Consider the following 13721-nt stretch of genomic DNA (forward strand, 5'->3'; position numbering starts at 1 on the left):
CTTCAGTGGCTTTCTGTTAATTACAATTCAAATAGTCATGACTAAGACATTTCCTAGGTCTCCTTCACATGAAAAGAACATTCTTATATTAGAAAAGAATATTATTTTAGAAAAAAATGGAAAACTCAATGTATATTACTAACATTATAGATAGAACATTAGATAGATGATAGATAGATAGATAGATAGATAGACAGATAGATAGACAGATAGATAGATGATAGATACATAGATAGATTGAGATAGATATTTAATCTTATCCTCTAGCCTATTGAATCAATTTTGACCCTTCAACCAAATATATTATCTCTCTTTCCTATGTTTGTACCTCCACAAACATTGGAAGGCTTCTTTGTGTTTTAGTGTCTAATTGTGGATAGAAATATTAAATAGCATATGTCCTAAGACAAAAGTCTGTACTACACTACTGGAAATATCCCTGAGTTATCAACAATCTGTTAAGTAACAGTTTTCTGGTATGTTTTTCTTAAATAGCTGTACCTTCATCTTCTATCACCAAGATACATCCTTCAGGTTCATAATATCTATATATGTATCTATATATACCCCTAGACCTGCACCTATGTCTATATCTATACCTATATCTCTATCTATTAGAAATTTCATTGACTTTAATAAAATTCTTGCTAAAACACAGATGCACTAGGTCAATAACATTCCCCTAATATAATGATTTTAAGAAAGGGGAGCAGTGTTGGTTTATCATAACTTGTACTTCGGTGAAGTTTCTGTTTGCATTTTCCATTTATGGGTCTCTCTTCTTGTTGTTTCTCCCTCTCTCCCTCATTCTGCAACAAATGTCTTCATGCACTTATTGACTTTCCATAGATGTCCTACAAATCCTGCAAAATGTTGTGATATGTTCTTTCTCCAGCAAGTTCAGTCATATTAGGAGAATAGGTGAGTGACTGGGCAAAGTTCCACTGTCAGACATGGACATCATGGCTCCATGTACAGAGACATTACACAGGGGAAAAAGCACTTTCCTTTGGCACTCGATTTCTGGAGACAAGGTGGAGCTCTGGTGATGGTTAGTATATGTCAGCACAGTCTGTGGTGACTGCATTCGGACAGGGAGATCCATGGTATTTGAATAGAGACCAGCTTTGTTAAAGTTCATTAAATCATCCTGGATCTTCCTCAGTAATGCTTTTTGAATACAAATTTGTTTCCCCATTTTTGTAACCTCCAAACTTCATAAGACTTTCATCATTTGCGCTAGGCTTATGATAGGGACTGCCTAGCACACACTAGTGCCTTCAATCACTCTTTTTCTTGGGTAAATCAGGTAGTACCTTGTCTAATTAATCTTCTCCAAATCTTACATGTTAATATCTATTACTACTTGATATACAACCCCAGCTTTTATTAGATTGAAGTCAAAATTTTTACCTTAACTCTCAAGATTCTTTATATCTAGCCCATGTTATCTTTATGATTATATTTCTACTCCCTCTACAGCTATCCATAAATTTTACCCTGCCAGCTCAGTTTTTCCCATAATATTTCCCCCAGCTAGAAATTCTACATCACAGCTATCTGACGACTCTCAATTTTCTCTACTTACTATTTGTCACAACTATATACTACATGCATTTCATATATCATCTCATTTAATCCTTAAAACCCTATGCACCATGCATTATTGTTCACATTTTTCAAGTGAGAACAGATATTTTACCCCAGGTCACACAGTTAATTTATGATGGGTTAGGATATGAAAGATATCATTCTGTTACAGAAACCACATTCTAAATGATTATCCCCAAAGACTTACCTTCATTTCTCTGTGATCTGTTTTCATAACTTAAATTACACTAGTTTCTGTTTAGGCAATGTGTACCATATGATTATTGACTTTTCTCTATTGGCTTAGAAGGTCCATGATCATCCAAAATGGATTTGAGACACTGCTGTGGGATCACACATTCATTTTTGTTTGAGTTCCACGATATTTTATTGAACATATATTTTAGGCCAGTAGAGAGACTCAGTAATGAGGAAAATATTCCTGCCTTCTAGAAGCTTAGCATAGAAGAGAATATATACGCCTGAAGAGAAGACATTTAAACATGTGTCTTTAATTTTTGTATTTTGGGATAAAATATGGGACCAGTTAAGAATTGAGGAGTGGGCTGTGGTAGGGAGAATCTTAAAGGACATCTCTCACCTCCCCGCTCTTCTGGCCCTGAGTAGCTCAGTAAGATGAGCAATTAGTATATTTTAATGCATCAGAAATATTCTGAGAATAAATGAAATAATGGATAGGAAGGTTCTACTTTGGAAAGGCAGTTCACTGTGTCTATAAATAGAGGATAAACCTAGAATTCCATTTGGGGGATTGTTTTTCACCAGCTTAATCATGATTAGCAGGCAGCTATGATATAATTTTGTATCCTATTGCTAGGCTACGGTAACTAGCAAATAAGAATAATTGATGTTACAAGTAGCAATGATTTGCACTCATAATTGACACATCTTTGTTAAACTGCAATTTGGACAGAGAAAACAGTAACCTTATTCATAAACATGTGGGCAGTACAATTTTATAATAGGCTGGATGCTTTAAAATGAAAATGAAAAGATTCTTTCTATATTTTAAAAGTTATAATTCACAATGCCTGTTAACAATAGCATTACTGTGTAACACCCACTCTGTCCTTGGGGTCATATTGAATGTGATATATCAAAAGAACAATGTGCTTCTGCCCTCATGGGATTTTCGCCTGTAAGGCAAAACCATTATACAAATTCTTTCTCCTTTTGCAAAATGCGTTGGATGAAACTGGCAAATATATTTGCACTTTCCATACATTGACTCATTTGTTTATTGGCCTAAGATAATTTCCAGAGTTATACCCATCTCACATGAGTTTGGCACCTGAATGTATGAGAGAGAGTGGCATTGGCTTCACAAATAGGAGGGAAACAGTCATGAACAGAACTGAACATGGCCCATCCAGAAAGCCCAGGAAGGAGAATAGGAAAGAGGAAAAGTAGCCATGGACAAAATTTTGATTAGTGAAGCTTAAACAGTAGTGTAGGAGAGGAATGGAATGTCTGAACATCCTGAAGATGAGGCCGATTGATGAAGGCTCTATAATCTGAGAATAATTAATTTAAATTTACCAGGGAGTTTGAGAGTTTTGGGAAATTTCCTATGCAAAGAAAGAGATGAGGAAAAGTATTTTGAAAGCATCTTGAGAGCTTTCTTACTGTTTTGAAGGGTTAAGCTTTAACCTATTTCACTGCCTAAGGAAAAGATGAGAAAAAGAAAGTCTAAAGTATACCAAAATAGCTTGCAATTGTCTTGAGGAAAGAAAGGAAAAAGCAGGAGATTCAAGGAAGGAAGTAAAATAGTCCAGAACAACTAAATAAAGGAAAAGAGAGGGTGGAAAATTCTATAAATGCAAAGAGAACGTTTGTAAAGGAAGTTGAGTAAGAATTGGGGCATAAAGTGTGGGTGATGGGAAGGACACTATCCATTACATCTCCGTAGTGTATACTCACCCAGGGCTCCGAGCGAACTGTGGAGAAGGGGGGTGGGTGGACATGCAGTGTAAACCTGATGAGCAGAGTGGAGGAGTCAGCTTCAGGGAGTGTGACTTGGGAGCCAAAGCGTGGCCACTGAAGTGCCACCGCCTGAGCAGAAAGGACCTGTACCTCGCTGCAACTGGGTCTGAACTGGGTTTTGTGGTTGTTGTTTTGTTTTCCTTCATTTTGGGGCAATATTCTACTCGAGGCAATATGGAGGAGTGAATGGTAGGATATAAATATAAATACATTGGTACTAATTATTACAAGTTAGGTGACAAAATTACCTCTGTCCTTTAGCAAAGGGAATTTTTTTCCTTCTAGGAAAAAAAAAAATTAATTAATTAAATGAGGTTAAAGAAGTCAGGGAAAGAAAGAGATAAAAGAAAGTTTCATGACCAAACGGAAAAGAAGAAGGAGGAACTAGTAGAAAGAAAAATACAAATTTTTCACGTATGTCATACGTTGTAGAGCCTGTGCTCTGTGTGTTCACAAACCGCTTCTGTGAGGTGGATTCGTGACACACATCTACAGATGAGGAAACAAGCAAAACAAAATTAACTTCCCCTCTCCACAGGCCCAGGGGCTCGATGCCTCTGACTTTTCAAGCCCTGTTTTCTCTGCCGTAAATGCCTTTGTCCCATCTCTCTGGTAAAATCTCATTCATAAAGCCTTGCTCAGGCCTAATTTTCTCTCGGAAGCTTTTCACATATATTTACCTAAAAATAAACTGCTTTCAAATAATATAAGTCCAACTTCAGAAAAAGACTCTCCGAGTGTTCAACCTTAGAACCATTGACCCAGACTACCTTAATGTTCCCTTTGGCTTGATCAAACTTAAGATAGACTTCTTCCTAACTCTAGACCCCTGACTTTCCTTTTCTTAGAGCATTTACTTTAGAAAACTTGTAATTGCAAGTTCTTTCTCTGCCTCTTTGAAATGTAGATAAATCTTCTCCCAGCCTCTAGCCAGTTTTACAGTCCAGGAATGAGTTTCTCAATGACTTGGGAGCCACTCCTTTGAAATGTAATAATCATCAAGGAAGATGATGATTAGCAAACATAGAGGCTTAATCACAGAGCAAAACGTGCGACCTCGGGAATAATTCAATGTGGTCCACACATCCCATTAGTCAACCTCCCCGCCAGCATCCTCTAGTAATTTTCCACTAGCTCACTCCAGTGCTTAAAGTCTCCTGCCTTTTGTTTCAGAGGAGTTGAGTTCAATCTCTCTCCCCTATTGCAATGGTCTTGAATAAGTTTTCCTTTTTGTTTAACTTTATCCAGAGCAATTTTTCTCTGACACCACAATAGAGCACACAGAGAAAGGTGACAGTATCTGCCTAAGCTAACATGGAGGGGAACTTGTTACTAGACCGTCTGCTATGGACAAAGAGCTACACTGAATACTTTTATTCATAATCTCATTTAACTGCTATAACATTTAATGCCAGGAGGAGGGCATTATTCATCCTATTTTTGCAAATGAAGAACAAGCTGAAAAGAAATGAAGTAACTTGTCCCACATAAAAAAAAAGATTAATATGTGGGAGGCGGGGTAGGATTCTAATCCTGGTTTCTTCACCCTATATGTACTTTTTCTATTATTAACCGATTATTTGCATAACATGTCCCAAAGTACTTTACATATAAAAAATAAATATCCCTTCCCTAAATCTTATGAGATAGATTTTATTACTCTCATTTTATAGATAAATATACTGAAGCCAAACTGGTAATTTGCCTGTGTTTACATAGTGATGGTTGAAACAAAAAGTTATAAGCCCCACTTTCTTTCATTTATGTCCTAGGGATAAAATGAAATGAAACAGAAGTTACAGGTCTCAGGCATTAATGAAAGATGGAAGAAAGAATGAGAGTATGTAGGCTTAGGAGCATTGAGAAGGCAAGTCATTGCATCTTGCTAGAAAGAGAGAAGAGGTTAGCAAACATTTGCATACCTAATATGATAAAACAAATTAAATAAGTACTTATCATTTACTTTATCATTATAAAGTTGGGTTTCTAAACCTGTTTGAAAAACAGTGAAGAGCTATTCTTTACTATAAAATGATTTGTTTTACTAGTTTCAAGGCTTACTGACTTGTAACCTTAAACTGGAATATGTTTGTTATAGAAAAACACATTTGTTGAATGTTTGCTGAAGAAAACTATTCACTTATAAACTATCTTTGCGAAAGGAGGTTAATTTTACCTACCACCCTTGATAATTGGCTCAGTGTGACCTAACCTAAATTGCTCTAATTAACTACATTGGTATAAAAGAACTGTGCAGGAATTCTTAACATAGGAATATTAGCTAAAGGAAATTTCTTCTTTATAAAAATGTACTTTACAAGTAAAAATAAAATGATTAACTGTTCCAATAAGAAACATGGTGCGTTCAAGTGAGGACAGTTGAGAAAAGTTGAATGAAGGGACAACTTTTATAAAGAAGCTGGCAGGGTTCAGGAAAATCAACCATGGAAGGTAAGTCCCTGGGACCACAGGGAGTTACTCCTACTCTACCTCTGAGTGGTTGGAAAGGGCAGCAGTTACAAGCACTCAGAGAGAACCTGTAGCTGTGGGTGGGACTGCTGGACAGGAGTTATGACCTTTGGTAGATAAGTGTGCTATGACCAACTGCAGGTTTATCGTGAAAAAAAGATGGGGAAATAAACATCTTTCACTCTGCCAACTGTCTGTTCTTCTGCTGGTGACTCATAATTACAGTCATCCAACCAGAAGCTAGAGGGCAAAGTGATCTGTTAATCCATCTGGAAAGGTCTGCATTCCAAGGCACAGATTGTGGCACAGAGAGCGGAGAGTGGCTATGGAGAAGCAGAACAAAGTCTGTTGCTTTAGTCCCTCAGCATCCACCCTCATTGTTCATCCAGATAAAAAATATGTGTCCCCAACTCAGGGGGTCTGCAAGGTCTTATCAGCTACCATATCCTAACAGGGTCAAGTAAACTTAATCAAAATCCTCTGAAACCTAGGGCAGTAACTAAAAATGGGGGGAGGGGGAACTAATTAACATTATATATAGCTGCTATTGGCCTCACATTTGTAGGTGGTCAAAAGACCTTATTTAACAAGCAAAGCTTTATTCTTTCACACCCATTTCATATTCTCCTTATGCTCTGCTTGCTAGTACCACAGTTAGACAAGTTGGGATAACCCAATATTTTATTCCTATAGGATCTGAGTCTTTGCTGCTCTTGACTTTATTGGTCACTGCGGTTTTCCATGGACAAAGACTACAGTGCAGGAGAGTCCTAAGAGGAATCCCAATGAATACTGTGGTTCTAGATGTGGTCCCCTTGTACCAACTGTATAAATGTAACTGATTTCCTCTTAGTGATTCAAATAATTTTCCATGACCATTGACCTCCTTCTCCGCCTGTTGGTTCAATGGCATGAAGAGCCACAAATTACCAACAGGTAGCATAAACTTCCAAATTAATGAAACAATGTCTATGGTCCTTGGTGGAAACAATTCCTTCCTCATACACTAGGCTCTCCAAACCAATTAAGCCCAAAATGAAAGGAAATAGTAAGTTAAAAAACAAATTCCTTAAGTAGGATCCATTACTGGCTATGGGGGAAGCAGTACCATATATTGACTGCTAATTTAAGGCATATAGGATAGTACCCCAACAAGTGTATAGGGTATGGTCTCCCAGCTGGGTCATTAAGTGAACATTCACTAGGTCATTCTACCTCTCTATCTAGTGCCTGCTTTCAGATGATGGCACACACGTAAGTCTTTATTTCCTGGGTGTGAGCCCTTTATCTACTTTCTTTGTGATAAAATGAGCTCTCTGGTCAGAGGCAATGTTGTATTGGTATAAAACTTTTCCATGGAAATAGAAAGGAATTTTGTAAGTCAACAAATGGTGGCATTAGCAGAAGTGTTGTGAGCATGAAGACAAGTCAGTATCTACCTGTAATCTTTTCACTCTTAAGCTCTCTCTTTCTGGACAAGCCTTGTACTCCTCCATCCAGGCTGTGTTGAACTCTCTTTAAATCTCATTACAGGCCCAGCAACAATGAAGTCCTGAGAGGAAACACCATCTCTTTGTGAGGCAATTGTGAAATCACTGGATGACTTTTATCTGGTGGAAGACTGGTTCTTTCAGGTAGGGAAAGGAGAGAAGAGGCTGCCTCCACAGTAGAAAAGAATTTCGGATTTCAACATTCTCATCCTTTTCTGGGAATATTCATATACCCCTGTCCCACATGTTGGGCTCCAGTTTTTTCCTCACTAGTGTCTTTATCTTACCATAAGAGATATGGCATTGTTGTTCATATGATTGGTGCTGAAATTATACCATTGCAGTCAGACCCTGGGCTTGGTCCTCAACCGTTTCTATCCTTGAGCTACAGGACATAAGGGACTCCTTCAAAGCTAGCATAGAGATTTTTATTTTCCCACCCATGTTCTGAATTGGGCATTAAGGGGATCAGTTTGTCATTTTCCCCCTGTATGCTTTCTAGGGCCATCAGAAGCAGACATTCAATGTTACAATCTGTTTTAGTCACTGTTGTCACCATAGTGACTAAGTACCACAGACAATTGCTCTATCAGTGCCTTGCCTTCCACTTGAACATCATACCATACCATTACCTGTGATAATCTTAATAATCATTATGCCACTGTGGGAGGTCAAAATTGGCCATCTCAAAATATGTCTCTTTACCTTGATGATTTTCTCTGACAGACATTTGACCTTCCCCTCCTAAACTGCCTAAAGAATTTAACACAGAAGGCCTGTTCCAGGAAGGAGCCACTACCCTATGATGGCTGTAGGATAATGTAAAATAGATGCAATAAGAAAGGCACCAACAAGCCATCTTACCAAAAATTCTGTCTCTCCAGCCACATTCTCTATAGATGGCCCTGTAAAGAGTTGTCTGACAAACTGCATTTCCATCTCCATGTGAATCATCTTCTTCCCCTCTGAAATCCCAAACCACTGCCACAACGTCCTCCTTTGTCTATCTGAATATGCTATTTAAGGTGAAAACCTCCACCATTTGTTGAGAACCTCAGTTTCCCTGGTTTCTCCCATGTATACATGTTATAAAGCTTTGTTTGATTTTCTCCTGCTTTTTGGGCTTATGTCAATTTAATTTGTAGTCCAGTCAGAAAGGACCCAGAGTGGGTAGAGGACAGTCTTCCTGCCCTTCACCACTTTATGCTATGTATGACCACTTTCTTATTCCACCCCTCACAAGGAAGTTATCCATGTGCTTCTCAAACATGTGAGCAATCAAAGCGGGGCTGCCAGACTTGGGCAGAGGAATGCAGTCACAGCTAACCCAAGATTGGAAGGAAGGGTTTTGGTCTTTTCTTGAACTTTTTCTTTCCTGCCTTCCAAATTCATGCTTATGATTTTCATTGGTCAGAGTCAAATTGAAGCTGTGTGACAAGGAGCCTGTTGACATAGTTCGTACATCTGGAACATACAGCAGGGTGGAGTAGGGTAAGGTGGACATAAGAACTAACCAAACAGAGAACATTCAGGTTTGTAGGTTATTTTAAAACACAATACAATATCTTAATCAAAGATGATGGTTCTGGGAATTAAACCCAGGTTGTTTGATTATTTCAATGTTCTTCCCATTATCCATGCTTTACAGACTCACTTTCATTACTTTGTTTACTAGCTCACTGTCAAATCTCACTGCAGACATTTAAAGTGAAATTGGATAACCAGTAAGCAGGAAAAAATAAGCTAACAGTCATCAATATCATAGCTTTCTGTAGTTCTCAGCATACACCATCAAATCCATCTTGTATTCCTTTGCATGTCCTATTTCACTTGGTAATACAAATGGAGATAAAAATAAAAGTTAGTAAAAAAGGAGTTGGTATAGGAAAGTAGATAGGCTTCTATTCTCATTAGCACTTTTCTGATCCTTTGAGATTTGGGAATTATTAGCCATTTGCATCCACTAAAATCCTTGAATAATAGCTTGTTAAACAAGTAACAATGTTTCTCTCCCTAACCCTATTGTCTGTCAGATGCAGCCATCTCCCTGAGACGCCTGGGTTAGCATCTAGGTCACAGGTAGGACTTTGAGGCCTCAATGGAGCAGAGTGTGGACAGAATTGAATCCGTAAACATGTTAACTGACAATGCTCATCTCATTTGTCCCTTCACAGAGATTTGAGGAATGGCAGCCCACTATTTCTTCATTTGTTCCACTTCTCTATTTTCCTGATTCTTTCTTTGTTCTCATTAGACAAATGTTTTCACATACTCACCATTAAAACTTTGTCATACTTCTCTGAAATTCTACTTCAGAAAACACTGTATATATTACTATTCTAACATACTTCTAGATTATGAAAAAAAATCTAGATTCTCAGCTATTTGTTAATAGGAGCAAGAAAACTACGTAAGTTTTTTGTAAATACAACGTTCAGAGATGTTCAGTGTAATGGATTATTTGGGAGTTCCTCATGAATTTAAAATGTTAAATTATTAAAAGCTTTCTTGAAGAGTTTGCACTTGAACCTACAAACAAATAAAGACAGGTTATAAGTAATAAAGTTACAACTCTATTTTGTGCTTTAATTTAGGTATATTTTAAAAATGAAGTCCATTTTGCCTCTTGAAGACGTTTTCCCACTTAGCATAGGACTTGACCAGTTAGTAATCCTGGTCACTAGGTCTCATAACAGGCTCTTGGTGCCATGAGCCTTCTCACTGACTCACACCAGCCCTACAGTCTCCACACTGACGTCAGCCTCCTTCCCGGCCTTGTATCTGTGCGGTTACTGTTATGGTTCCCTCTTCCGCCCGCCTATTCTGAACACACCCATCCTTGTCTTTGTGCATCAAAATCTTCCACTTCCACTTCAGATGTCTGAAATCTTCCGCCATGAACCCTTTCCCAAGGCCTTCAATCCACACCAACATCTCTTATTAAATGGTTGTTTTTATACCATCATTAGTACCTCATTGCACACTGGGCTGTTTGCTGTGGTCTAATTATCTCAACCATACAATGTAGTACCTTGTTAAATCATAATACAATGTAGTTCCCTACAATTGAGCAATTTTTAAAATTAGCCTACAATTTAATGCTTAATTTAGCGTTTCCCAGCCTTCCAAGACCTCAAAAGGGGAAAAAAATGTTGGCGATATCATCGCATGAAATTGAGCCTCAGGGATGTCAGGACATTGCACTGAACATCTCTGAAATGCTCAGACTCTCAGGTCAGTAATGTTTTCATTATAGAACACAGCATCTCAATCATCAATGAGGTAGCCATAGGGAAATGAGCAGGGTTATCCACAAGTTACCCTGGGAACTTACTTAGGTTTTCCGGGGCAGGTTGCTGGGACTGGGAGGTCAGTTTCCCTCGGCGGGAGGGGTGGGAGGAGACCCCCAGCTTGGCTTTCCATGGGCCGTGCCTGCCCCCGCGGCAGGGGCCTGCAATGTTCTAGATGTCTGGCCGCTGGTACTGCAGATAGCGCCTGTAAAGAGCTGGCACACGAGGCCAGGCTCCTTTGCTCCAACAGCCTCTAACCTCCTCATTGGCAAGGCTGCTTTCCCCCGTTTAGCCTTTAAGAAGGGAAAAAGAGGAGGGATTCCCTCGCCTGGACTAGACACCCACGCTGCAGGCCCTGCAGGCCCTGGCCCCGGAACACACCTCTGGGGGGATGGAGGCACTGAGGGTTGTGTATGCGTATCCTTCCTACTCTTGCTGACCCTTGGCTTTTGGGTAATCTCCAAATGAGGTTTACTCCTAAACCTTGCTATATGACGCTGTGGAATTTGTCTTGAATTCTAGTGCAGGACAGAAAATCCAAAAAGGGCCCATCTTTCATGGCAGAGACTAAAGAATAATATTAAATATAGAAAGTGTTTTAATGTCTTAAAACATGGTTGAAGCATTGCCTTGAGGGGAGACTTCTGCAAACACCTTACCTTTGTATGCTGGAACCTTTACAAAGAAACTGATCCTCCATGGAAATGGATGAGGAAGTAGAATAGCCAACAACCTCCCCCAGCCCTGGGCTGCACAATCTGTTCACAGCACGTGCCACTCCCCTGCTATAAACCTTGCAACCTTCCCTACTGCCTGTGGAAAGATGTCCAAGCGTCTTAGCTTAGCCTGTGAGAGGTTTCATGATCTGGTCTCTGCTTGTGTCTCCAGACTCATTTCTCTTCATATTCCATTTGCTATCTAGCAGCAAAAGAAGATCCATGGCTCCCAACTTGCCATGCTCTTTCACATTACCTGCCTCCTCAAGGCTGTTCCCTCTGCCTTAGCCATGTCTCATCTGGATGCCCTGACCCTAATTAAAGAATATCAGTGTCTCAAAGCTAACTCAAGGCCTCTCCTGTAAAGCCTGCCCTACTCTCAACTCTAGAGGCATTCATGTCTCTGCTACATTTGTATTTTGGTGCATACATCTATTTTTATTCATCATTTTATATTGTATTTTTTAATTGTTTATTTTACTTGATTGGATTGCTGCACACTTTGGGGTTTTATTCCTTTATCCCTGGGATGTAGCATGGGGCCTGATCTGTTGTGAATTCTCAATAATGATGACTGGTGGCATTGAATTGTATTACTATTTTTTTTTCCTTTGAAGAATGAAATGGAAAAGCCACTTGACAGACGTCACAGCTGACAAAGGTCATGGTTGATATGTGAGGTTGTCTTTTGACCCTAAGCCCAAAGTTCTTTCTACCACCACCACCACCAAATCCAGTTTATTTTTGCCCATTGCCCAGAAAGCCAATCACTGAGACGCCAACATAGCAGCAGAGAGTGGGTTTTAATCACAAGGTAGCCAAGGGAGGAAACGGAGAACCAGTCCCAAATCCATCTCCCTGAAAATGGGGACTGAGGGGTATTTATGGGGTAGGTGACAGGGTGGTCTGAAGTCTGGAGACAGATGATTGGAGGTGAGGAGAGGTGAGGTAATTGATAATTTGTGCAAGCATGGTCAGACTTCATGCCTCTTCATAGGACACATGTTCACAAAATGGTGGTGTTAGCATGACCTGAGGGTGGAGGTTTTAGCCTCTTGACGTCAAAAGGTCACTTAGGTATTCGCCTGGTCCCAGTTGATGGGTTGGTGGTCTCAGCTGGTATGAACTGGACAAGTGGGTCTTAATTCCTGAAAAATAGCTCAAACGTCCATTACCATGGTGACCCAGGCTCTGGGGAGATCTTATGTACAGGAACCTAGCGGCAGTCAGATAGCATGTTGCCTAAGCAGCACAGTTAACAATGGGCAGGAGAAAAACTAAAAGCTATAATCAGTAATTGCAAAAAAGAAAAAAAAACTTTAGTTACTAGCTACTGTGGGAGATCAAAGTTGGCCACCCTGAAATATGTCTCTTTACCTTGATTGTTTTCTCTGATGGACATTTGACCTCTCCCAAACTGTCTAAAGGAATTATAACTCTGGGTGTAGACAGACTGGCAGGGTCCTTGCTAAGCCCATTCTTAACAAAGTTCTGTTTACCAAATATTTACTTTTGTAAAGGTATCTCCCTCTGTGTAGTGGGAAGAGGGAGAGATGACCTTATGTGTGAAAACTCTTAGCAGGACGGAAGAAGAAGACTTAAATCTACATACTCTTGATTACTATAACTCCTGTCTTTCTGGCCACATTCTCTATAGGTGGTCCTGCAAAGCATTGTCTGACAAACATTTACATTTCCCTCTTCATGTAAATTGTCTTCTTCTCCTCTGAAATGCCAAAACACCACCCACCCCCAATATACTCCTTTGTCTTTAGCTGAAGATGGTATTTAAGACAAGAATCTCTGGATTGTGTTGAGAAACTCAGTTTCCCTGGTTTCTCCCATGTATGCATGTTATTAAACTTGGTAGTATTTTCTCCTGCTAACCTGTCTTGTTAATTATTTGGCCAGCCAGATGAACCTTAAGGGAAAGGCGGGGTCGGGGGGTATTCTCCCTCTTCCCCAAAACTACCTAATCATCAATGGCTAACTGTTTACTGGTTTCACCACCACCACCACCACCATAACAACATTAATAAGATAAGTGCTTTTTAAAGAAGTTACTTTTAAAAGACAGGAGAATGACAGCCAAATGGTTAGGAAACAGCATTTCCCTTTTTACTTGAGGCAGTCAATTTAACAGATTTAACATTGAAAATCTT

The sequence above is a fragment of the Diceros bicornis genome, chromosome 23, assembly GCF_020826845.1.
Source record: "Diceros bicornis minor isolate mBicDic1 chromosome 23, mDicBic1.mat.cur, whole genome shotgun sequence".
Classification (NCBI taxonomy): Eukaryota; Metazoa; Chordata; class Mammalia; order Perissodactyla; family Rhinocerotidae; genus Diceros; species Diceros bicornis.